This window comes from Puma concolor, chromosome B3 (genome assembly GCF_028749965.1).
Source record: "Puma concolor isolate L17-30 chromosome B3, mPumCon1.1.hap2, whole genome shotgun sequence".
NCBI lineage: Eukaryota > Metazoa > Chordata > Mammalia > Carnivora > Felidae > Puma > Puma concolor.
The window spans coordinates 140131685-140159130 of record NC_141672.1 but is presented as its reverse complement, the minus strand read 5'-3'; positions in this window follow the sequence as shown (position 1 = coordinate 140159130).

Here is a 27446-nt window from a genome sequence, read left to right as displayed (position 1 = left end):
GGGTGTGCTAGGGAGAAAATGAGAGGGCTCCCTGGCATAGAAGCAACACATAAAGGACTTAGAAAATAATTGAATAGAAGCTTTAACAGGGAGAATGCTGAAGAAACAAGAGAATTCTAGAAAATGCAGAGGGATAGGTCTGGAGAAAGAGAGCATTATGTAATTGTAACACTAACCTAGCGGGGGAGGGTGCTACTTTGGATAAGGAAGGCTGGAACAGGTAGGTAGGTTGCGGCCAGATCACAAAGACCAGATGAAAAAGTCTGAACCTCATTCTGTAGACTTCAAGTTGCCATTGTGGTCAAAGGAGTGGAAAATGGACAAAGTGTTAGGTCACGCTCCTCTAAATGAGTTGTCTACTCACAGACTTCTACAACTATACTACAAAGCTGTAAATTCATATAATTTGGAGCCAGAGGGCTGAGCTCCACTTCCCAGATTCACTCATGCCATTTCCTGGCTGTGCCAATGCGTCTGTCAATACAACAGGCCTCGTCCTGGGGACAGAGCTTCTCCCCAAATCCAATTAAACACCATCTAACAAATGGGAATTAAGAATCCCTCATGTGCAGGAAAAGTAAACTCCTGGCTCCAGTCTCCAAGTTGTCTTGTTGGCATGATAAAGTATACACAGATGAAATAATTAATTACCTATTCACAAGAGGACACAATCAGGAGGTGGATTGTGCAAGTCAGACCCTTCTAATTCAAACTTGGTCTTCAAACTTGGTTGCACATTTGAATCACCTGGATGAAGGCTGGGTCCCATGCACAGAAATTCTGATTGAGTTGTTGTGCATGGGATCCTGGCATGGGAATTTTTAAAACTTCAGTGCAAGAGTACAGAGTTGAGAACCATTGCAGCAATAGGACACCTGAAAAGATAGGGGGTTCAATGGGCAGGAGGGATTGAGCAGGTGTTTGAAGAACAAGTACAGAGCAGGTCCTATTTGGTGAGAAACCCATGTGGGCAGACTCCTGTGGGCAGCCATGCATATTGCTTGACCAGGTATATTAAATGCTGGGATAAGACTGGAAAGGCTCTTGTCTTATGATCAAAACAAGATGTCTTATCCAGATCCCTGGACCAGATGGTTCAGTCCATTCTGGATTAGTCCATCCTGGACTTGCGCCTAGGTCCCAGTTGCCCTAATTGACAATTTGGCAATTTGGGCATTGTCAGTTTATTTGTTGTCATCCCAGCACAATATCTAAATTTTACTGAAACAATAGACTGGACCACCTACCACATAAGGATCTTCTGATTGTGTTCTACATAAGGATTCTTAACTGACGAAGGGTGTGAGGGCTGAAATCCTGCCTGGGATTCACTTACCAAGCCTTACGCATGGCAGGGTACTGTACTGCCCAGAAAAATGTGTCTTATGGGTTAGCCACTGCTAAGGGTAGAAGATCTAATAATCACTTACTGAACTAACTGATGTTCTGTTTCCCCCGCTAAACACTCAAACTGAGCCCACAGTCCCACTGAATCACAAAGATGTATGTGCTCTGTTGTTTCCACCAAATGTCTCATGTTCACAGGACTTTGTTCACAAACCTGGTTTGCCAATTACTGCAACTGTGTCATTTTATTAAATAGTATCTGAACCAATGAAATATGGATGCAAAAGGCTTTTATTTCTATGGAAACTAAGTTGAATACTTAGGAAAATCACAACAAAGACAATAAATCTTAAAAATGACTGTCCAGGGACACCTGGATGGCTCAGTCAATTGAGCGTCCAACTCTTGGTTTCAGCTCAGGTCATGATCTCACAATTTGTGAGATCGAGCCCCGTGTCGGGCTCTACATGATAGTGTGGAACCTGACTGGGATTCTCTCTCTCTCCCTCTCTCTCTCTCTGCCCCTCCCCCACTAGCAAGCACGCATGCAAGCTCGCTCGCTTTCTCTCTCTCAAAATAAATAAATAAACATTGGAAAAAAAAAAGAAAACCCTGCCATTTGCAACAACGTGGATGAATCTCAAAAACATTATGTTAAGTGAAATAAGCCAGAGACATAAAGAAATATACTTTATAACCTTACTTGTATGTGCAATCTAAAATAGTGAAACTCGGGGCGCCTGGGTGGCGCAGTCGGTTAAGCGTCCGACTTCAGCCAGGTCACGATCTCGCGGTCGGTGAGTTCGAGCCCCGCGTCAGGCTCTGGGCTGATGGCTCAGAGCCTGGAGCCTGTTTCCGATTCTGTGTCTTCCTCTTTCTCTGCCCTTCCCCCGTTCATGCTCTGTCTCTCTCTGTCCCAAAAATAAATAAACGTTGAAAAAAAATAAAAATAAAAATAAAATAGTGAAACTCATGGAAGCAGAGAACAAAATGATGGTTGCCAAGGTTAGGGGAGAGGGAGATTTTGGTTAAAGGGTATAAAATTTCAGTTATGCAAGATAAATAAGATATGAAGATCTAATGGGGCACCTGGGTGGCTCAGTCGGTTGAGCGGCCGACTTCGGCTCAGGTCACGATCTCGCGGTCCGTGAGTTCGAGCCCCGCGTCGGGCTCTGTGCTGACAGCTCGGAGCCTGGAGCCTGTTTCAGATTCTGTGTCTCCCTGTCTCTCTGACCCTCCCCCGTTCATGCTCTGTCTCTCTCTGTCTCAAAAATAAATAAACATTTAAAAAAAATTAAAAAAAAAGATATGGAGATCTACTATACAGCATAGTACCTATAGATACTAATACTGTATTGTATACCTAAAGTTTGCTAAAAAGGTGTCTTATATTAAGTGCTCTTACCACACACACACACAAATAATAATAATAATAATAATAATAATAATAATAATAATGGTGAGGGAAACTTATGGAGGTGATGGTGTGTTTATGGCCTTGATCATGGTGATGGTTCACAGGTGTACTCTTATTCCTAAACTCACTGAGTTGTATACATTAAATACACATAGCTTTTTACATGTCAATCAGACCTCAATAAAGTGCGTTATTTTATTGTCATCTAATTAGGTATGATAGAAACAATCATAAGTGATTGGAGCAAATTACAACATCTAGAAGAATTCTAAGCTCCTAATGTCTTGAAAGTGTTATATGTTTTGATTTCACTTTAAAGAAATGAACCCTAGAGACTGTAGCTGATGCATTATGCATGAGGCTTGTGTATGGAAAACAATGTATATCTCCAATCAGAAGATCCACACTCACATAAAAGACCACATCAAAATGTTGGTGAAAGGATGTATATTTATGTGCTTCGAGTTCAAATAAAAGGGCCAAATTATGGGTTATTTTATTATCAGCCCTTTCAATTGGTCTTCCAAATGCTGCATCATTAAAGATGAGTCTTCTTAACTCTGGCAGCCTCCTGAGATTTTTCTCAAGGTCAGATGAGAATGACGAATAAGAAAGCATTTTGTAAACAAGAGAAGGCTACCCAAGTAGCCATATAAGAACTTGCTTGTTATCTTGTTACATTTTGTTTGGCTTTGTAATACTTAGTACTATGCTCCAGACATAGTAGGTGATCAATGAATTGTAATGAGGATGTGTTTCAGCACCACTGGTTTCTCCCAAGTACCCTTCTACACCAGCAGCCGCCTTTTTGGTTGTCAAAATTCACCCCGTCCTCTGCTGAAGGCATTATTCATTAAAGGATTGCTAGCAGCTGCTACAAATGAGACGGGCTTTACACAGTACAAGTTTATTTCTTGCTCAGTGTAATAATCCAGTGCAGTAGTTTCCAATTGACAGGTGTCTTTCCTTGATGTATGATTCAGAAACCCAAGTGCTACCAACCCCTAGGGCTTCAGAGTCATCTGCAGCCAGTGTGCAGATGGGAAAAGACAAGAGAGCTTCCAAAAGGGAGGCATGCACACATCTTACCTGCCCCTCGCCCTTGGTTCTGACGTGAATAGACCTGGCTGCAGTTCATTCTGCAAAATGCAGTCCCAAGTGAAATCTAAATAAAGTCTGGATTTGGGGCGTGGGGGCTGGAATTTTGTTAACAGTAATTGTGTGTGCTTTGTCTAAATGACAACCAATTCCCCAACACCAACCAGGTCCTGCAATTCAATTCAATTCTGACACTAACTACTCAGAGTTAGGACAGACCTCCCAGGTTAAAGACTTGGTCCTACAAGACCGTCCCCACTTCAGATGTCAGCTGCAAATGAGGTGTCCAGCCCACCTACACTTCTATTGGCTAGCTACAAATTTGTGGTATCCACAACCCCCTCCTCGGGTTTGAAAATTCACTCGAATGACTCACAGAACTTAGGAAACACTTTACTTACAATTGCCAGGTGATTATGTAGGATACGACTCAGGAATAGCCAAATGGAAGAGATACACAGGACAGAACGTCAATGCTGTCTTCAGGTGAGCCACTATCTCAGCACATTGATGTTTTTTTTTTTTTTTTACCAAACCAGAAGCTCCCCTCATCTTGTTGTTCAAGAGCTTTTATCAAAATTGTATAACATATGCATGATCGACTAATTCATTTGCTATTGGCAACTGAACTCAATCTCTAGCCAGAGGTTGAGGGGGTGCTGAAAACACCAACCCTCTAATCTGTGGTTGGTTCATCTGGCAAGTAGCCCCCATCCTGAAGCTGTCAAGCCCCGATCATCACCACCAAGAACCACCTCATTAGCATTAACTCAGGTGTGGTCATAAGGGGGTTGTGATGAACTACAAAAGGCATTCCTACCACACAAGAAATTCTAAGGGCTTTAGGGGCTCTGTGCCAAAAACTGGGAACAAAAGCCAAACATATATTCTTGTATTATATCATAGTAATGCACAAATACAGGTTTCTTAGATTTGATGAATGTATCACAGTAATGTAAAACACTAAGACAAAACTGAACACATACAGAACAATGAAATTGGACCCCTATCTCACACCAACAATTAACTCGACCTTCATCAAAGACTTAAACATAAGACCAGAAGGCATAAAACTCCTAGAAGAAAACATAGGGAAGAAGTTCATCAATATTTGTCTTGGCAACGATTTTTTAACATAATGCCAAAAGGACAGACAACAAAAACAAAAATCAGCAAGTGGGAGGACTACATCAAACTCCAAAGTTTCCGCACAACAAAAGAAACAGGTACCAAAATGAAACAGCAGCCTACAGAATGGGAGAAAAAGTTTGCAAACCATGTATCAGATACGGGGTTAATATCTAAAATATGTAAAGAACTAACACAACTTAATAGCAACAACAAATTCTGATTTAAAAATAGAAAGAACTAATTAGCCATTTCCCAAAGAGGACATCAAAATGTCCAACAGACACATGAAAAGATGCTCTACATCACTCTTCAGCAGGGAAATGCAAATCAAATCCACAATGAGATCCATGTACCCGTTAGAATGGCTATCACCAACAAGACAAGAGACAACAAGTGCTGGCAAGGATTGTGGTAAAAAGCGAACACTTTTACACTGCCGGTGGGAATGGAAATTAGCCCAACCACTATGGAAAACAGCGTGGAGGTTTCTAAAATTAAAAACTGGAATTACCATATGGTGAAGTCATTCCACTGCTTGGGTGTATACCCAAAGGAAATAAAAACAGGGTGTTGATCTGCGCTCCCATGTTTATTGCTTCATTATTCACAATAGCCAAGGTATGGAAACAACCCAAATTCCCATCAATGGATGAATGGATACAAAAGATATGGTAAACAAAAGAAAATGAAAACATTAATTCAAAAGATAAATGCACCCTTATGTTTATTGCAGTATTATTTACAGTAGCCAAGATATGAAAGTAATCTAATGTCCACTGAGAGATGAGTAAATGAAGATGTGGTATGTTTGAGTATATATGTATATATTATACACACACACACACACACACGTGCGCGCGCGCACACACACACACACACACAAACACACACACACACGAATATTACACAGCCCTAAAAAGTAAGATTTTGCCGTTTGTGACAACATGGATGGACCTAGGGGGTGTCATCCTAGGAGAAATAAGTCACACTGAGAACACAAATACCATATGATTTCATATGTGGAATCTAAAAAAAGAAAAAAGAAAAAGAAAAAAAGAACAAACAAAAAGCAGAATTACACCTACAAATACAGAGAACAAACTGATGGTTGCCAGAGGGAAGAGGAGTAAGGGTTGGGCAAAATCAGTGAAGGGAAGTGAGAGATAACAGGCTTCCAGGTATGGAATGAATTAAGTCATGGGAATAAAATGCACAGCATAGGAAATAGAGTCAATGGTATTGTAATAGTGTTGTATGGTGACAGATGGTAGCTACACTTGTCCCAAGCATAGCATAATGTATAGAGATATTGAATCGCTGTGTTGTACACCTGAAACTAATGTAATATTGTGTGTCCACTCTACTCAAATAAAAAAAATTTTAAGATGTGATACATATACACAATGGAACATTATTCACCCTTAAGGAAGGCAGATATCTTGCAATTTGTAATAACATGAATGAACCCTGAGCACATGATGTTAAGTAAGTCAATCAGAAAAAGACAAGCACTATAATAGATCATTTATATGTGGAATCAAAAAATTCAAATTTGTAAAAAAAAAAAAACAAAAAACAAAACAACAACAGTAAAATTAGCAGTTACTAGGGGATGTGAGGATGGGTAGGACTGATGGTGTTTAAGGGGACAAACAAGCAGTAAATCAGCCAGAGAGATCTAATGCACAGCATAATGAATGTAGACAATATTGTACTATAATGATGTGATGTGATTCATATTGCTTCAATGAAATCATATTACAGTATATAAATATATCAAAGTAATACACTGTATACCTTAAATTTATAACACATAACCTGTCAAATTCATCCAATAAAAATATAAAATATAAAAAAAGATACTAACTTTAAAGGAAAGTGAGTGAGAGGTATATGGGAACTCTATTATCTTTGCAATGTTTCTGTAAATCTGAAATCATTCCAAAATAAAAAGTTATATATCCATACCTGCCCTAACTCTGTCCAAAGCCCATGTACCAAAGCAAGTGATACCTTCATTTTCCTGAATCTGGTGAATTCCAGGCATTCAAGAAGTCTACCTTGACCTTTACACTGTCTCTCTCTATGAGTCACCACCACATAAAGTTTTGGATATTCTCCCCCTTCCCCTAGTCTTGATGGGCCTGGAGCTGAAGGATCTAAAGTAGGGATCAGCTAACCATGGCTTAAGGGCAAAATCTGGCCCACAGCCTGTGTTTGTTAATAAAGTTTTATTGGAACACAGCCATGCTCATTCATTCACATATTTTCTGTGGCTGCTTTCATACTCTGATGGCAGAGCTGAGTAGTTGTAGCAGAGACTGTAAGGCCTGCCAAGCCTAAAATATTTGCTATCTGGTCTTTTAAAGAAAAAAATTGCAAACCTCTGCTCTAGCAAGCTGAACTCTCCCTCCCCAAACAGGCACTACTCTAGGGAGCTAAGCTCTATGGTTTCCTCTGGCTGCCCACGAGAGGGTGCTGTCTGAGGGAAATCTGTCTCTGTCTCAATCTCTCTCGTATAAATACACACACATTGCTATAGACTGAATGTTTGTGTCCTCCACAGAATTCATAGGAGACCTAACCTCCAACGTGATAATATTAGGAGGTGGGGTCTCTGGGAGGTGAATAGGTCAGGAGGGTAGAGCCCACATGACTGGAATCAATGCCCTTATAAAGGAGACCGTCCAGAGAGCTCCCCTCACCCCTTGCACCCATGTGGAGACACAGCAAGAAGACATGCATCTATGAACCTGGAAGGGCCTTCTGCAGACACCCAATCAGCTGGTGCCTCAGTCTTGAGCTTCCCAGCCTCCAGAGCTGGGAGAAATAAATTTCTGTTGTTTATAAGCCATCTGGTCTCTGATATTCTGTGATAGGGGCCCCAAGGGACCGTGACACACATATGCACTGTACTCCATAAAGATAGCAAATCAATCTGATTTCCCTGAGCACCCACTTAGCATCAAGGGAGGCTTCTGAGCCACAGGAGAGCTCTCACCAGTGGTCACAGTTTGAAAACACCTTAATGAAAAGGAGCTTTTAAGCTTGTCTCTACGGTGTGCTTCCTGTCAGGGGCCTTGGTGCCACCCTGTCAGGTGCTCCCTTTTGTGCGGGCACCCGTGAGCAGCGGGGCTGCGATCGGTCTTCCTACACACAGTGGGGGCTGCTTTGTGTGTGTGTGTGGTTTTCCTTTAAACAGTGCCATTTCCACACCAAGTCTAGGTTGCTGTCCGAAAAGAGACGGAGTACAGAATGGCTTTTGGCCAAAAGCTCCTGGAGGAAGGGGGCAGTTTGTTCTTTGAATCCCTAGAGTTAGTGCAACAACCAAAAAAGAGCTGTTGCTCAGTACATGTTTGTTTGTCAAATAGCATTGAATTGAGATGAATTATTAAATTGCATTTCACACCTAATATAGCCCATATGACCCTTTTCATCAGCTTCAGGGACAAACGTGGTGGCTTTTATGTTCCCAGTTAATGCTTTAATGTCTGACTGCAGTCTGGGTAGATTTGAAGGTTGGTGCAAGAACTTATCAGCTATATGACCTTGGTCAAGTTACTTAACCTCTTGGTACCTCCAATTCCTCATCTGTTAAACAGCAGTGAAAGACTGTAATAAGGATTCCATCTAAAGTATCTGGAATCATGTCTGGCAAATAATATTGACAAGAAAATCAATCTCTTAAGACACACTGATGGCACTGTCTATGAAACATCTAAGAAGCTAGGGAGCTTGGTCAGTACAGAGTTTGGTCAGTCCTCATTCCAAATACCAGGTGGAGGGAAATAGGTAGTCAGTGGTCAATCCACTGGAAGGTGTTGGCTTTGGGTGGCCATTTTTTCTATGGTTTCTGAACAATGCTTTCCAGGAAGATATGCTTTTATCTACTGTTGCAATGATGTCCTTGGGCCCTTCCAGAGCCTCCATAATAGTCCCAGACTTGTATATCCAAGATTACACCTTTTTCAATTCACAGCTTTTTCAATTCCATGCTCAGCCATTGAGCTCAGAAGAATATCACCCCATCACAGTGGCTAGATCCAGATATCACCAGTGGTCACCCTTAAGTGACTGATCCTTCTGGAATAAATGTCTAGGCCTTGGCATTGAGAACCACAGCCCAGAACCCTGTCCCCTCATGATAAGTTGCAGTAAGGGAACCCTGGGTCTTTTTCTTCCAATACTCTCTGTAGAAACTTTCTCAAGGCAATGCAGATATTTTAGGATTACAGAACCTCCAAAGAGAAGAATCATACATACCATTCCCTTTTCTTCCATGGGGACCCATGGTTCCTACACACATCTGCCCATCTCCCTCCAGGACCAGCTCTGCTTACTGAAGGTATTGGAAGGGTTAGCCTTTATCAGACCATGCATGATCCCACCTGCCTGCCTAAGAGAGATAATCGTTTAGGTTGGAAGCCAAGGAAAGCCACCTAATTTGAGAAGTGGCTTAAACTATTCCTATGGGGTATCTGCCTCTTAAATTTAAATTATTTTTCTTTCTGCCTCACTAGTTGCTAGCTACCCTTCTTTTTCTCCTGAAAAGCAATGCATTATTTATGGAGTTAAGCTAATTCCCACCTGTGAGATCTATTCATCACAATTCCTTATGGGAACTTCTGAAGGGCCATAAGGTCATGTTGTCTTCATCTGTGTATATCAAATTCCTGGTATCCTTCGGCACCCCTTTGAATTAAACTTGGTCCACCCTCCCAAAGTGTGTCTGAGGTTGACATAAAGGTGTTTTTTTTTTTTAATTTTTTAACATTTATTTATTTTTGAAAGACAGAGCATAAGAGGGGGAGGAGCAGAGGAGACACAGAATCAGAAGCGGGCTCCAGGCTCTGAGCTATCAGCACAGAGCCCGACGCAGGGCTCAAACCCCACAACCATGAGATCGTGACCTGAGCCAAAGTCAGACGCTTAACCAACTGAGCCACCCAGGCAGCCCTGAAGTTGACATAAAGTTTTATTCTTGGAATGCCTATGAACATCTCCAATTTCTTTTGAGGATTTTGTACTATCTATTATGTTCGGAAACTATGCAATTATGATTAGACCCCTGAGAGACACACTGGTCCATTTCTCTTTCTTGGGAAGACTTTCATTCATTCACTTAACATTTGTTGAGTGACAGCAGTAACCAAGACCAGCAGAGATCCTGCCATCAAGGAGTTCATAGTTCCAGTGCAGAAAGACAGACAAATAAACCAGTAATTCCAATCATGGGTCATAAGGATTACAGAAGAGCAAAATCTGATCAGCATGTTCTGAAGTATGTGGAAGAGGGACCCAATCCTGTCAGAGAGGAGGGAGGTATAAGGGCAAGGAAGTTGATTCAAAGAGGGTAGATCTCAAGTTACATATTTAGGGCAAGGATTTAGCTGAAGAGGAGGAGGCTGCTGTAGACAGAGTTACAATATGTGCAGGCTTATGCAAAGCATCCCTTGTGTGTAGTTCCTTACAAGGAGTGTGATCTGACTGGTGCAGGGCTGGGGTCAAGACGGGTAAGTCTGCACAACTAGAAAAGGGCCCCACATGTCGTGAAAAAGAAGTTAGACTCTGTTCTGTAGAACACAGGTTTAAAAGTGAGAACCCATAGATTTAGGGTTTTCATCGTGTTTCCAAAATAATATATTAAATTTTTAAATTTTTATTTGAGACAGAGAGAGTACAAGCAGGGGAGGGGCAGAGAGAGAGAAAAAAACACAGAATCTAAAGCAGGCTCCAGGCTCTGAGCTGTCAGCACAGAGCCTGATGCGCTGGGGCTCAAACTCATGAACCCCGAGATCATGACCTGAGTTGAAGTCCGACACGTAACCAACTGAGCCACCCAGGTGCCCCTCAAAAATATTTTAATTAGTAAATGCATCAGTCAGCTCATATACAGCAACAAATAACCCATCATCTTTAGTGGATTTCAACAAATTGCACTTTCTTTCTTGGTCACTGTCAAGTCAGTTGTGGGGTGGCCCTAGCTCTGCCCCACAATCTGTTTGCACTGACACAGAGGCTGAGGGGGCAGACCCTGTCTGGGATGTGCATTCTTTTTTTTTTTTTTTTTAATGTTTATTTATTTTTGAGACAGAGCATGAACAGGGGAGGGTCAGAGAGAGGGAGACACAGAATCTGAAACAGGATCCAGGCTCTGAGCTGTCAGCACAGAGCCCGACGCGGGGCTCGAACTCATGGACCGCGAGATCATGACCTGAGCCAAAGTCGGCCGCTTAACCGACTGAACCACCCAGGCGCCTCTGGGATGTGCATTCTTGTAGCAGAAAAAAAAGTCATGATGGCACAACCATGCAGTGGCTCTTAAAGCTTCTGCTCGGCAGTGGTACACATCAATGCTACCTGTATTTCATTGGCCAAAACACAGCATGTCACAAAAGCCCTGTGTCCCAATAGGTTGGTTAACATAATGTCTCCTGCAAGCCCGGCCTAGTAAAAGGGTATAATGAGTATTTTGAACAAATTATTTTGTTTACCATGGTAGCCAATATTTAAAAATTGACAGATTGCACAGAAAAGTCAGGATTGCCAGGTTTTATGGGGAAAAAAAATCAAAATTCCTGGCAACAGGGGGCTCTGTTGCTATGTGCCAACAATTGGCTGGGCCTGAGCTTTAGCCATGGCCTTTAGACCCAGCAGTGCTTCTTACCAGTTTGTCACAGTTCCCTCCACCTCCTGCTCACCCACACCTGTTACTACCTCGCTCGGGTTATGCAAATGAGCAAGAGGCAGCCACTGAAAGAGGACAGGGACTGGACCAGACAGTTTTTTCTCTTTATTTGTTTTGGGTTTTTTTTTAATGTTTATTTATTTTTGAGAGAGAGAGACAGACAGACAGAATGTGAGCAGGGGAGGGCCAGAGAGAGAGAGACACAGAATGCGAAGCAGGCTCTAAGCTGTCAGCACAGAGCTTGACACAGGGCTTGAACCCACTAACCGCGAGATCAGGACCTGAGCCAAAGTCGGATACTTAACTGACTGAGCCACCCAGGTGCCCCTGGACCAGAGAGTTTCAGTTGAGACTTTGTAGTTGATGGAACACCAGTTAGGAAGTCACTACAATCATCCTTAATCTCACCTAAGCATGTGTCTCTCTCAGTGCTGAGGGTGGGGAGGGAGACATTCTAACAGGTGCCACGAAATAGCCAATTCCCTCTGCTGTTCTCTCCCCCTACCCCTGCCATTGCCTCACCAGCCTCCCCTCCCTTCTCCAACCCACTGTTGGCCTGAATTAAGTTTTCAAAAGGCAGAGAGGCTCTGTGCTGGTTTTTGCTGAAGAGCATTGAATTCAATAAAACATAATTATTGATTTAATTAAAATAGTTGCTCTGTGAGAAGTGAAGCTTTTTTAATAGGCAGCAGAGATGAAAGAGCCCTCATTCATTCCCAGTGTAGCTTCTGAAACAAATCAGGCTGCCTTTTTAATAGGCCAATTCTAAGTGCAGCTTTGAAATGGATCCTCCAGCCATTCATATGCGGTAATTCAACCAGTGAATCAGGTGTCTTTCTCATTGGCTGCCTTTCAGGACGGAAAGAGGAGGCGCTGTGAGCCCCGGAGCCCTGACTAGGAGATGAATAATTCATTGTCCTTCTTCTGGGGCCCCTCTGTGTTCCTTTCTGCTTCCTTGTACTTACATTTGAAAGGAAACGTAGGGCTGGGGACTGTCGCGCTGTGGGGTTCCACCTCCTCCCTGGATCTCTTAGAGAGAGGAGTTGTCCCAGAGGCCCAGCAGGCTCCGTAGGTGGCTAGACCCTGGCCCCCCTACCACCAGGCAGGGCCAGCCCCCCAGAGGGAAGGAAACACAAGACGGGGAGAGTGGAGGGAAAGATTGTCCTTCTTGCCACCTGGAAGCAGAAACCAGAAGGCCACCACGAAGGCAGGCCCCCCTCTCCCACACCTCTCCTTTGGCACCTGCCACTTCGGGCAGGCAGGCCGGCAGCGTGGGCACACAGGCACTCAAATCTATTAACAAAAGAGAATAATGATGCATCCTTGGAGAAGACATTAATGAGGTGATGACACATTTTTAATTAAATGCCTTATGTAAATTATTAATCCATTCCTCCTGGAAAGACAGTGCCATATTATAAACGTGAGACAAGACAGTCTCTCTCTCTCTCTCTCTCTCTCTCTCTCTCTCTCTCTCTCCCCCTAGACCCTGGTAAGGCTCTTTAGTGCCAACTGCAGCCCTGGAATGGGAGCTAACCTGCCTCTCTTGACATCCAGTTTGTCTCCAAATCTGTGCTGACTCGGACCTCAAGCCTGTACCAGGGGTCAGTGGGACTTGTGACCTCTCCCCTGGGATCCACAGGCCACTTGCAATGTGGAACCATGTGGTGGAGGTCAAGGGTGGCTCGGGTGTTCAGAAGCCTACATGGGCACACAGATGGCCTACGTGCAGGCAGGCAGGCTGCCCTTCAGCAGAAATGGCTCTTCTCCTTAGCAATTGCCAGCCCCTTTCCTGCTCCTGGTGGTGGTGCTGTTTTCTGCAGTGGCCAGCAGCAGCTCCTGTATTTGACTGGGGTCAGTGGTGCTTCCCCTGATTTCCCAGAATCTTGTAATGATTCCCTGGTGTCAAATTGCACACTACCAACATGCTCTTAGATTTAAAATAATAATAATAATAATAATAATAGACTAAAACAATTGATTGTTCAATAAAGCTGGTAAAATAATAATAATAATAATAATAATAATAATAATAGACTAAAACAATTGATTGTTCAGTAAAGCTGGTATTTATTGAGTACTTATATGCCAGGTACTATCTTTAGTATAGAGTATATATTAACCACCTATATCAGTTCTTGCCCCAAATCCTGTGGAACAGATGGTTATTATTATTGTTAATATACCCATTTTATAGGTCAAATACATTCAAGGTCAGAAAATTGGTAACTGGCAAAGATAAAATTCAAATCCTGGTTTGGCTTCACTCTACTGCGTGTTTAGGACTTTCTAAAATTAAGCCTATCTTCATCATGATTATTATTTTGCAAATGAGCAAATTAAGGCACAGAGAGGTTAACTTGCCTAAAATGCCACCACAAGGAAGTAGAAGGTGGTGTCTGAATCCAAATCATCATGATCCAAGTCCATGCACAAACCCACTGCATGAGGTTGAGGACAGGAAATCAAGTACATACATCCCATCCACATGGCTGGAGAGGGGACCAGAGGGTCTTATGGCCCCAGTTGTTGGCATCATAGAAATAAGAGATGGAGAGGGAGAAATCAGGCTCTTGGAGGAGACAGGGTGCTGTGATTTTCCTGCAGTCATAACGAGACTCCTCAGTATTTTAGGAACAAGTTTCCATTTCTCTCCATCACCTGAACTTTATTCTGGGCCCTCTGACTTCTCCTGTCATCTCAAATCTCCCTGGGAAACAGGGACATATCCTGCTTTCTTACAAGGAGTCACCAATTATCACAGGGAACAAGGAACATCAATAACCCAAAGGGATAACATGCTTTTCTGCCTATAAAAGGCAAACTCTCTGGGGGCACCTGGGTGGCTCAGTCAGTTGAGCCTCTGGCTCTCATGTTCAGCACAGGTCATGATCTCACCATTCCTGGGATCAAGTGAAGCATTGGGCTCTGTGCGGAGCCTGCTTGGGATTCTCTCCCTCTCTCTCTGCCCTTCCCCCATGATCTCTCTCTCTCTCTCTCAAAATAAATAAGTAAACATGAAAAAAAAGGCAAACTCTCACCCACCTACTCACGCTTCACAGAAAAGCGACCAATGAGAAGGAAGACAGCTATCTGAACATTCTGAAAACATAATTGGGGCTGAAGGAAGTATGCCAAGGCCAAGAGAAGGGGGTACTGTAGAGACATTCACCCTAGATCACATCAACTGTACAGGTACTAAATGTATAATTATTGCTTATAGGAAACTATATGCAATGACATTTCAAGAGCAAGCGTTATTGCTTCCGTAAAAAGAACTACATCAACAACTTAAATGGTTTCTGGCCTTTCCTCCTTAAGCCAAGTTGTCAATGTGTAGGAAAGACACCCTCCAAATGGTTCTCCATTAGTGCCACAGGATAGTAAAAAGGCATCACCCACGAGGATGACATTGGAAACACTTACAATTGACAAGCCCATTGAAGCCACGACAGGCGTTTATAAAAGATGTTTGGAAATGTTCTTCACAAAGAATCATTTCATGTCTCACTCACAGTCGGCCCGGCCCCATCCCCAAAGGCAGCTGACAAAATTGGTCATTACCTTATTTAGGTAACATATAGGATATTAAAAATCAATGGCCCTGCCATTTTCCTTTATGAAAGATTGAATCTCCAGCTAGATTTCTTGAACTTGTGCCTTGAAAGGAAATCTTTAAATGAAGTGACAAAATAATTCTTGTAAAATTAGATTGCATTTTCCTCAGTTTTCCTCCTTCTTCTTTTCCTATGATTTTTAAAAACTCTAATAATGTTTATTCCAGGACTTTCATGGAGGGGGGGTTCATAATTGTTTGGAGTTTAGAATGAAGCTCAGAGAGGAAGTCAAAAGGTAAGGGGGTGCTGGGAGAGAACAGAATTAGATCTCTGAGCCAGTGTTCTCCAGACTTTTCTGCTGAGAATGTGAGTTTTCAGGGAACTAAAAAGGGTATCTTTGATATCTTTGTTCTTTGCTCACGTTCACAACCAACTGGGTCCCGGGTTGTAGGCTCAGCCGATAGGCAGAGGAAGAGCAAGCATCCATCTTATTATGGAGGAAGTCTACTATCCCGGCTCACATCCTTGCTGTTTTATTGAGGAAGTCTACTGTCCTGGCTTACATCCTTGCCGACCGTCCTAAGAGCTGTATGACCTGGGGCAAGCTACTCAGTAATTGCACCTTCCTCCTCCAGGTTATTGTGAGGATAAAATGAGAAAATATCTGTGACATGCTTTGCACAATTGTTGGCACAGAGTAGGTCCTGAACACTTGTTAGCTCCTGTTACTTTCTTCTTGCAAATGGAACCAACTGGAACACAATACAGCTGGATCCAAATAATGGTAGAATTCGGCATGTACCCCCCCCTCAAAAGGTAACATGGATTTTGAAAGCATTGCAATTTTAAGAGCACAGAGATCATCACACACCTTGCCAAGGCAAAAAAACAAAACTTGAATCCATAATTGTTTTATGATGCTAATTTCACTTTTATAGACATGTTGTGAGTTCTCCTTTTCAGAGTCTGGTATCGATTGTTCTTGTGTTGTTAACTCATAACCAGACCATATTTGAACACATAAACTTTAAGAGAGATAATAAAGAAGAGACACACTCTTGCATGAGCCTTGTTTCTCTGGTTTAAGTGGAATGCTTAACTACTTAAGAGACTATGAAGTTATGTGACCAGCCCTTAATCCTGGATTGTGGTGATTTGGAGGTCACTGAGTTTCAGTTAAACTTCTCTGTGCTGGTCAGATCACATTTGGACTATCTTAAGTTCTAGGGCCATTTTTAAAGCATTATTACCAAAGTGGAGTCCATCCAGTTAAGTGGACCCTAGTATAATATGTGAACACATAACCATATTATGATTCTGATTCCAATTCCAGTGTTTTGGGAGGGGGTTCCCACACAACCAGGGAAATCTCTGACACCAGCTCTGTGTCCCACAATTCAATTCAGTTCTCACACTATCTACCTGCATAGAGTATCAGACCCCATAGATTAGAGACTCAATCCCACAAGACTGACCCCACATCAGATGCCAATGTAAGTCCTGGATGTTACCGGTGCATCTGACTAACTCACCAAAACACCTCCTTGGTTTGATTTATTTGCTAGAGCGGCTCATGGGACTCAGAGGAACATTTTACTTATTAGATCACCAGTTTATTACAAAGGGTTATAACTCAGGAACAGCCAGATAAAATTGCTGCCCAGGGCAAGTATGGGGAAAGAGAACACTGCTTCCATGATCTTGAACATGTCCCTCTTCCTGAATCTCCACATGTTCAGCAACCTGAAAGCTTTCCAAACCCCATCCTTTTGGGTGTTTATAGAGGCTTCATTACATAGGCATGATTGATTAAATCATTGCCTATTAGCTATTGATTCAATCTCCAGCCTCCCTCCCTTCCTTGGAGGTTAGGGGGTGGAACATAAATTTCCAACCCTCGATCACATGGTCAGTTCTCCTGCAACCAGCCCCCAACCTCATTACCACCTCACCTGCTTGCCATAACAGAAGACACCTTTAAGACTCCAACCGCTTACAAAATTATAAGGATTTTAGGAGCTCTGTGCCAGAAACATAGATGAAGACCAAATACATATATTTTTGTTATCACACATGGCTCATGAAAAACAATGGAGGAGCTAGGGAACTCAAGGTGTAGGGAAAGAAAGGCCCACGGTGTAGGTGTCTTGGAATAACTAAAAGAGAATCCATGCAAGGTGGATTATCTGCTTGTGACGTGACCCCCAAATTAGGACACAGGACACGTGTGGAAATGAAAAAACAGATGGCATGGTGTATGTGCCTGACAGCTCCAAAGTGAAGATGCCAGATGTTGAATTCTGTGTCCACCATTTCTGAGTGAGATTCTCTGAATTCACATTATCTCTGAGGCCAGATAGGTGACTTAAATGTGGGAAGTGATTGCAAGAGGATAAGGAATTGTGGCACCAATGGCAAGATGAGGACTACAGTCATTCCAACTCAGTTTTTTAAAACATGCATTGAAAAAAAATTGTCAGTGGACCAATTTGATTGTATATATCTCTAATTGTAATCCCTTAAGTAATCTTGAGCAAGTTATTTAATTTCTTTGATTTTCCTGGAGTTGTTCTTCTGTAAAATGGGGATATTAATAAGATTTGCCTTAGCAAGATTTTGTGGGGCTCAGGAGAAATAAGATAGATAGGAATACTTTGTAAGAATAAGGAGCTACATAATTGTTGGATATTATTTTTAGGAACTTTCTAATTATTAGAATGGTCTGCAAAGTAGTTTGGGTCTTACAGAAGATGGAGAGAGCTCCCTGTCTCAGGAAGGCTTGAGGGGTGGGGGTGGGGGTGGGGAGGTTGGTTTACACTGCCATAAAGAAGATTCAAATATTGAAAGGAATAAGTCCTGGAAAAGCAGAGACTTTGAGATGCTGAGATTTTTCATATGGGGGGCCTGTTGCAAGTGCACAGTACTGTTAAAGAAAAAATTGTTCATGACACTTGTTAGCTAATGTCAAGACAGACTTCATGTAAGAGGTGAGGGGCTGCTCCCATTGGGGGTTTATAGCGGCGGGGGGGGCTCAGCTCCTATTCAACAAGGAAAAGTGAGAGTTTATAGTCAAGGAGCAGATTAGGGGTCAATGGATTGGAATTACTCAGAGGAAACATGGGGAGTCTGGGGCATTCTAGCTAAAGCAACCTAACAGGCTCCTTGCTGAAGGCAGACCAGGGTGACCAGACATCACCAGGGGAAGGTGGAGGGTGAGGTGCCTGCTCAGACATCCAGGGTGATCAGATATCAAGGACAGGGACTTCTGGATAAACTCACTTAGCAGGATCCTTGCCCAAACTAGGCAATGTAGAAACAAACATGGAAGCCCAGAAGGCCCAACCAGCCCAAGGCCTGGTTGGGAAAAGGATTCAGAAGAGCCTGACCAGAGTTTCTGTCAGTGCCTGTGACGGGTAAGGGAAGCAGGATTGGTCACACTGCGGTTATAGCAGAGGCTTCAGCCACAGGGAGTCTGGAGCTGGAAGGGTCCTGCATGCAGAGTTGTCCCAATGGAGCCAGGGGGCCAGTCACTGGTTACAAACCACCTCAGGGATGGGGTGTAACCTTGGGGGAGGCAGCTCCCCTCAGCTGAGGGCAGCAGGACTCAGCTATGAGCCATCAGGAGCCATAGCCCTGCGGGCAGGGGAATGGAGAGCCTTGATCTTGAATGAAGAGTCTGGGGAGCACAGCATCACTACTGTGGTACCTAACAACACTTGCAATAGTAATATAGTAATAATACCAATACTTAACAACATACGAATTAGCATTTATTAACTGTCTTCTTTGTACCCAGTTCTTTGCTAACCCCTCTCATACGTTATTTCACTGAATCTTCACACAGACCCTAGAAGGTAGTTATTACTGGATGGATCACTAGTTATTACTAAATTACAGAATCAGAGAGGTTGAAACACTCGTTCAAGCTTGCAAACTGGTCAGTAACAGCTTCAGAATTTGACACAGCTCCATCAGACCTCAGAGCCTAGGCTTTTCATCTTTCACAAAGAATCATATTGCCCAGGGACGCCTGGCTGGTTCAGTTGGTTAAGCATCCGACTCTTGATTTTGGCTCAGGTCATGATCTCAGTTCAAGCCCCACATCAGGATCCAAGCTGACAGTGCAGAGACTGCTTGGGATTCTTCCTCTCTCTCTCTCTCTCTCTCTCTCTCTCTCTGCCCACCCCCCCCCCCGTGTGCTCTCTCTCTCTCAAAAATAAATAATCTAAAAAGAACTGTATTGCCCGAAGGCCTAGCATATAGCTGTAAGTTTTACACTATGATATCTGATGTCGCTACTCTACTGGGTGGGACTCATGCTCCCTGTTTCCCAGATGAGGAAGCTCAGAAATCTCAGGTCATCATAAAACAGATTGGATTCAAACCCAGGACTGTCTGACTCCAGTCCCCCATGAGACACACTGGCTCTTCTAAAAGACTTGTTCTAAAAACATCACATTTCAGACCCAGAAAGCTCCATATGGTGCAGGCCTGATGTTGCCCTGATGGCCCCAAGAGGGTTGAGGGAATAGCAAAAAAAGATCACCGCAGGTGGCATGAGGTGCTGTGGCCAAGGACTGTCAGATGTATGGTGGAAAGGTTTGGAGGAAATCATGAGAACAGAAGGGGGCGCTATCTTCTCCAGCTGCCCCGGGGAATTGAAACCTAAGGCCACAAGCAACCACCACAATATGTCTTCCATGCATCACAGTCACCACCTCTGAGCAACTGTCCGAGAGAAAGAAGTCTCAACTTCTCACCTCCTTCGTCACAAGGAAATGACACCCTGCCTACAATTAAGAAAAGCTCGGGGAGCCTGGATGGTTCAGTCGGTTAAGCGTCTGACTTCCGCTCAGGTAATGATCTCGCGGTCTGTGAATTCAAGCCCCTCGTTGGGCTCTGCACTGACAGCTAAGAGCCTGGAGCCTGTTTCGGATTCTGTGTCTCCCTCTCTCTCTGACCCTCCCCTGTTCATGCTCTGTCTCTCTGTCTCAAAAATAAATAAACGTTAAAAAAAAAAAAATTAAAAAAAAAAAAAAAAAAAAGAAAAGCTCCCTCCTCCCAAGACCTGGGTCTCTAAATGTAAGGGAAACAGTCACAAGGTCCATCCCTTACTATGGGGTCACAGCTCTCCTTGGGGATTTCAGAGCTGAAGTCACCTGCATCTTCCATCACATAACCTACAATGTGTGTCACTGAGGCTGCCGGAGGAAGGCAGGGAATAGGGAGATAACAGGTCTCATAGGGCAGCCCCGAAAGGGTTTCCCATAATTTGTTGGGCCAGTTGACACACAATATCTGTGTAGTTGGTGCTGATATCTATTCCTCATTTCCTGCTGACCTCAACTTGACCTATCATGGACTTAGTTGGGGGGTAGGGGGGAAGCATCCGTTTTAGAGAGGGTAACCGTGGTTTCAATGCTGGCACAGTTATATGAACTTGACATGTTTCTCAACCTCCCTGGACCTAGTTTTTTGCATCTGTTAATGAAAATGACAAAAGCAATGTTTGTAACGTGGGATCCCTTATAGTACACACTCAAAAACAAAACAAAACAAAAAGAAAACGTGAGTCTCTCCACCTTCTCCCCTTCTCCTTCTCTGTCTCACTCAGATAACAAAGTCTAGGAACAATCAACACAGAAGAGGAAAGGAGAAATTTCAACACAAACCAAGCCATCAGATGGAGAAAAGAGCATATATTTAATATGTTATCCAACTGTGTTCTTGTATAGAGCAGCCCTTTCCTATCTTAGTTAAAAGTCCTGGGAATTTTTCATTTTATTTCAATAAATGTCTGTGAGGCCTCTATTATGACATAGGCCCTGAGACACAAAGGAAAACAAAGACGTCACCTCAAGGTGCTCACACGAGAACCCATTCTCACTCTCTGTCCCTTTCAGTCATTTGATGGAACCCAGAGAGTTCAAAACCTTCACGTCATTCCCCAAAGTGCTGTATAAGATCACCTTTTTTACTCTTCACTGAAAGCAAGCTAATTAGTTTTCGTAGAGTATTTTTTGCTTGTCCTGTCCATATAGTATTTGCATTTCCAAAGGAGCCACACTGTCATGGCTGCCTAACTGATGGAGGAGCAAAGGCAGTTGTTAATAACTCAGGTGAAAGAGTCTGTCTAGGGACTGGATTCCGTACCTGAGCAGGCACGTGGGTGGCTTCACTGGTGTCCTCATTTGTGGGAAAGCACAGAGGTCTGTGTTTTGTCCTAAAAGGACCTTTTCACATTCAGTCTGACTGAGGCAGAATTCAGTGGTTACTCCAACCTTAGATCCTATTGAGAATTTGAGGAAATTATCTTCCCATGGCCCCCAAATGAGGGAAAACCAATTAAAGCACGTCATTATTACATGCTGAATATGGGCCAAGTTGGGTCCCCTGAAACCTATTAACCTATTAAGTACATGTACTAGAAATTTGCTGTCACACGGTCTTTCAGGAAAGTCGGTCTGTACCGAAGTTCAGTGGACCAAGGAGTTCAACAAGGCCATAGCAAGAGTCCTAGGGGCAGGAAAGGGGCTGTGAGCTCTGACAGACGGGGAGAGAGAGGGAAATGAAGACGGCTTGCTAGATATTCATACAAGACCCTAACTATTAAAAAAGAAAAACATGAAAGAGGAAGAAAAAGGACAGAGAAAGGATAAAGTGAAAGAGATATGGCAGGGGGTACATACTGAGTTCCTACCATGCATTAGGCACTGTTCCTCTGCTTCCCATATGTTCTCTCCTCTGTATTGTCAGACCCATTTTAACATAAAACTGCCCCCATGGAAGTTAGGTAATTTCCCAAGGCCACATAAACCAGAAGTAGCTGGGCTCCAGAGCTGTCACATCAGTGTTCAATTTGACCATTCAGGGTCAGAGCTTACTAAACTTCATTTTTTTTTTAAGTTTGTTTGTTTGCTTGTTTGTTTAGAGAGAGAAAGACTGTGTGTGCATGAGTGGGGGAAGAGCAGAGAGAGAGGGAGACACAGAATCCTTAGTAGGCTCCACATTGTCAGTGCAGAGCCTGACTTGGGGCTCTAACTCACAAACCATGAGATCATGACTTGAGCCAAAATCAAGAGTTGGACATTTCACCAACTGAGCCACCCAGGTGCCCTGTAAAGTTCATTTTTACAGAAAGTATGGTGTCTTGAGTTTGTATATAGGATGGAGCTGATTCTAAGACATCTCAACTGCCTTATCCACACCCTCTGCCAATTTTTTTTTTTAACCAGTACAAGATATGGAAGAATCTTCTTTGGGATTCACTAACATGAAGGAGAATGGGGTTGTCAAGTTGGCCATCAGAGGGACCTGAACTTCTGGCCCCAGGGGTTGACCCTCAGAATGCAATCAGTAGCAGCCATTGGTCTATTGTGAGAAGGGGTCATGCACTCATGAAACTTGCAATCTAGTGGAGGTACATGCAATATAACTGGAGTGAGCTCTGAGTGCCATAAAACATCCACGAGGGGAACAGGTGGGAGAGTAGTGTAAACTGCTTGAGACTGATCAAGGATACCAGGAAAAAAAAGATCCTGGGCAGAGGGAACAGCATATGTAAAGAGGGAATTTTCTTGGCACAAAGAAAATCAAGGAAGCTGATGTGTCTGGGCATCATGAATAAGGGGGAGATGTTTCAGACCCTGTCTGCCTCTTCAAACTGGCTTTGTGAGCACCAAACTCTTTCCTTTGGGCACCTCACTGAACTGTTTCCCAGACTCTCTTGCAATTAGGTGTGGCCATGTGACTGAGTTGTAGACAATGTGGTGTGCACGTCCCTCTTGGCCTTTTGGCTAAGATCAAGTGTAATCACAATAATTGGGAAATAGAAAAAATAGTATGAAGAGAGCACAAAAGATGTAGTTGTGGACTCTGCCTGGGAGCCCAAGGAAGTCTTCAGAGAGGAGGTGACATTTGATTTGGGTTTTGAAGGATGAGTAAGAGTTTTCTAGGTGGAGAAGGAGAGACAGGGCAAATCAGTTAGAGGAAATAGCCTATCTACATCTTTACACATCAGGAAATCAATAAAGAACTGTGTCATGTATATAGTTCATGTTTAATTTCCATAATCATATGTTAAGCCCCTAGATAGCAGAAGATGCCTTCAATCTCTTTTGTATTCCTCAAGTTCTGAACTTATGGTAAGAAGGAAGAAGAGAGAATCAGGGAGGAAAAGAGGAAGAGAGATGGAGGGAGGAAGGGTGTATGACGTAGTGCAAATGGCTACAGACCATATACCCACCCTTAGTTACCCAGAGCTGTTCTCACTGCTGAGAAAGAACATTCAGGGCTCATTTGAGTTTTATTTACCCTGTGTCTGTGTTCATTTCACACCATCTGACAGCTGTTTGAGGCCATTTCACTCACCACTGGAAGCACGATCAGGCCTGAAATGAAAGCTGTAAATAGTGCACGTTGCATAGTAAAGTTGGATTTAATGCATAGTATGTTTTATTAATGTTGCAACATTTACTGTGTATTTAGAGTTGTCATTGATTTTTATTAAAAAGGGCACTTTTATTACAAGCACATGATGCCACCAAAATAAAATCCTCCCCCAGCCAAAGCAAATTTGGGTTAATTTGCTGTAAGTGCTCATGAAAAGCTCAGCTAGATTTGGCTGGATTGGATTGTCCCCTCCAGTGATTCCTCATCCACACACCTCTGGCAAGGGGAAACAGAGAGCATCGTCACCTGGACCAGGATGGATGCCAAAGAAACAGAGGGATACTTTATTTTTTATGACCATAAAACTAATGGATAAATGACTCCAGTTGCAAGTCAGCTAATACGTCACAGATATGAGAGAGACAACCTTTGGGATATTGTAATTTTATTTGTTTTCCACCAAGTTTGCACCTATAATGAATAGCTCAAACCTGAAATTTCACTGTAGAATTTCCTGCTACTATGCTTGTCTTCAACTCCCCCCCCCCCCAACTTTTTCCTGGACTCACAAAACCATTTCTGTTATTTGGAGATAATAGAGTACACTGTCCAATATGGTAGCTACCAGCCTCGTGTGGCCATTTAAATTTAATTACAAATTTCCTAAATTAAAAATTCAGTTTCTCAGTAATGTTAAGCACATTCCAAGTGCCGACTAACCACATATGGCTAATGGCTACCATATTGGACAATGTAAATATGGAGCATTTCCATCATTATAGAAAGTTCTTTTGGACAGCACTGTGCTACACCATTGGCCCCCTCAAGAGCATAGAAGTAAGTGCCCATCTTGCTTGCATGATATGTCCTGCGTCCACCCATTTTTATCCCTTTCCCCAGCCCATTTCTATAACTAACATTCTCCTGGCCTTGTGTTTAAGTTCCTTTGGTCTCTTTCCCTGACTCCAGCCTCTTCCAGCTTCCAATTCACAACCTCCAACTACAACCTCATTCTTGCCTGCACTTACAGACACTTTCCTGCACATTCTTTCATTCACTCAAGATTTATTGAGTAGCAAGTAAGTATGGGGCACTTGTGTGCTAGGGATGCAAAAAGAAGGTTTCATTCCTTTTCCTCAAGAGCATCACAGCCAAGCAGAGAGCATTAATTATAACTTTCAGTTGTTGAACAAGAATTCACAAATCTGATCATATTATTTCCCTGCTTAAACACTTTCAATAGATCACCATTTACCAAAGGAAATGTTTAAAATGTTGGTTGTAAATTATTCAACCTGCATCCTCACTTTCAGAAACTAATCTTTTGCACAGTCCCTGTAGGAGGAGTAGAAAATATCTGATATATTTCACTTTCCATTAAGAATCATAGTTCTTTTCAATTCTTATAAGTCAATAGTTTTGAGAAATGTATTTACCTCCTGATAAGAAAAAAAAACTGGATGCCAAAAGATGTAACTTGGAAGGAAGAGGCATAAGATTCTTCCCAGGGAGGATTCAGGGGCAGCAGGAGAGGCTAATGTTTGGGCCAGTCCCAAAGGTGGTTTGAGTAAGTAGAGCCTCAGAGAACACATTGGACTATGAAGGTTCTTCTATTGGTTTATACCTCATTGGTCCCCCTGTACTCAACTCTGCTTCCAGACCACATCTGGAGGAAGGAGGAGCTCACCTAAGCCCACTCAGGCCAATAAATGAAACTTCTGTAAGTTCCTTGATATGGTAATTGTTGCTATAACTGTTATATGTGTCTGGAGAGCCACAGAGTAGCAATTGCCTCTACCTGGCATTCTGAAAAGATGAACAAAGAAAGGAAGTAACTGCCCTCTTCGCGAGAACAACCTCAACAAAGCCAGGTTCTGTTTGTCCCAGCCTCACTCAGAAATCTACAGTTTCTGCCCACCTGCTGGGCAGCCTCTATGCCTCATGCCACTTGGACAGGACCCTGGCCTCCCACCTGGTTGCTGTCCAGACCATCCCTCCATGAGCTGTGACATGCTTCCAGTATACTTGCATCAACTTGGATCTCTCAGATGTATCTATTCTGTATCAACTTTATTTCTAGATTAGAAGCCACCCAGAAGCCTTTTCCTCCACCCCAACCTATGTACAGGATGCCTAGGGGACTAAAGCCAGCTAGCCATAGACTGTGGCAGCATTAGCACATCATGGCTAAGAGTGTGCCTCTGAAGCCAGGCAGCTTGGGTTTGGATCATGAGTCCCCTATTAACTGGTTGGGAACCTTGAGCGAGTTAACTCTCCTCCTTTCCAATCTTCAATTTTCTCATCAGTAAAATGGGGGTACCTAGAGTGCCTAGTCCACAAGACAGTTGGGAAGATTCAATGAGATAATTCCACTAATAATAAGACACTGAGCATAGTGACTCCTAGTATGTATTAAATAGTGGTTAGCTACTTCTTTTTATTAGACCAGAATTTGTCACTCTGTCACTCTGCCAGACTTGGTAATATCAACAGCCAGGCCTTGGAAGGCAGAGACCTTCTGTCTGTTGGAAGACTCCTCAGTTTCTACCTTCCACAGGGGACATAGTGGTGACAACTTGGCCCACTGCCAGGAAAGAACTGAAAGCCCTGCCTACAACTTTAAGAGAGCCAGACCAGCAGAATGTGTCAGAAGGCGTACACAGCAGAGGTGGTAGGGAGCTCCCCATTGTCTATTTGCTACTATCATGTGGGCTTGAAGGCTCTCACGCATCCTGAGACTGAATCTGAGTGGAGTTTCTTCACAGCAGGACCTGAGGCATAACCTGAGGAGCAGCAGTTCTAAAACTAAGACCCTGCCTTCAATGGGTATTCTCATCATTATCCCATTACCACATGGAGGGGTCCAGGAGCTATGGTCTTTTGATTTCCTCTTCTCAGGGGTGCTGTGGAAGCCAGGAGTTGAGTGAAAGCTTACATCTCTCTTCAGTAATTTAAAGTCTGGGTGTCCCCATTGCATTGCAAAAATAGAATAGCTAAAAAAATGCTGTGACAGAAGCATAATGACATATTCATATGCACGATCTGTCCCTGTCATTTGCTCCACATATTTCCCTTAAGACAAGTGAAAAGCTCCCAGTTGACCATGGCCAAAACCTGAAACTCTTCCCCAGGAAACAATCATTCCACCGTAACTTGTTAGAGTAGAATGACTTTCCATGGAAGCTGGTCCAGAAAAGCTGGGAGGCAGGGTGACAGAAAGTCCTGAGGAAGACCTCAGAAGTCTGAGAATAGCTGGCCAACCGTATATTTGAAGTAGTATATCCTCTTTATCGTGCTCAGTCTTCTGGATGCCAAGTTGGTTTGCCCACCTGACAACTGGACTCAACTGATGTTCCACTTTCCCTCCCTGAGCTGGCCTTGACCTTGTTCCAAACAGAATGCTGATGCAGTGGACACAAGGGAGTTAGTGTCTGGGGACTTAAGAGTCAAGCCTAAACTCCATCCCCCTGTGATGGGGCCCAAGCATGCTTTTTTTTTTTAGGTGCATTCTCCTTGGTGCCCTCTGTTCCAACCTCCTTTCTCTCTGACCTGTAGTTAAGTTGTGATTTTCCAGAACTCCGCACATAAATTACTCTGCTGCGGGGCTCCTGGGCGGCTCAGTCGGTTAAGTGTCCGACTTCAGCTCAGATCATGATCTCACACTCCGTGAGTTCGAGCCCCACATCGGGCTCTGTGCTGACAGCTCAGAGCCTGGAGCCTGCTTCAGATTCTGTGTCTCCCTCTCTCTCTGCTTCTCCCCTGCTCATGCTCTGTCTCTCTCTGTCTCAAAAATAAATAAAACACAGGGCGCCTGGGT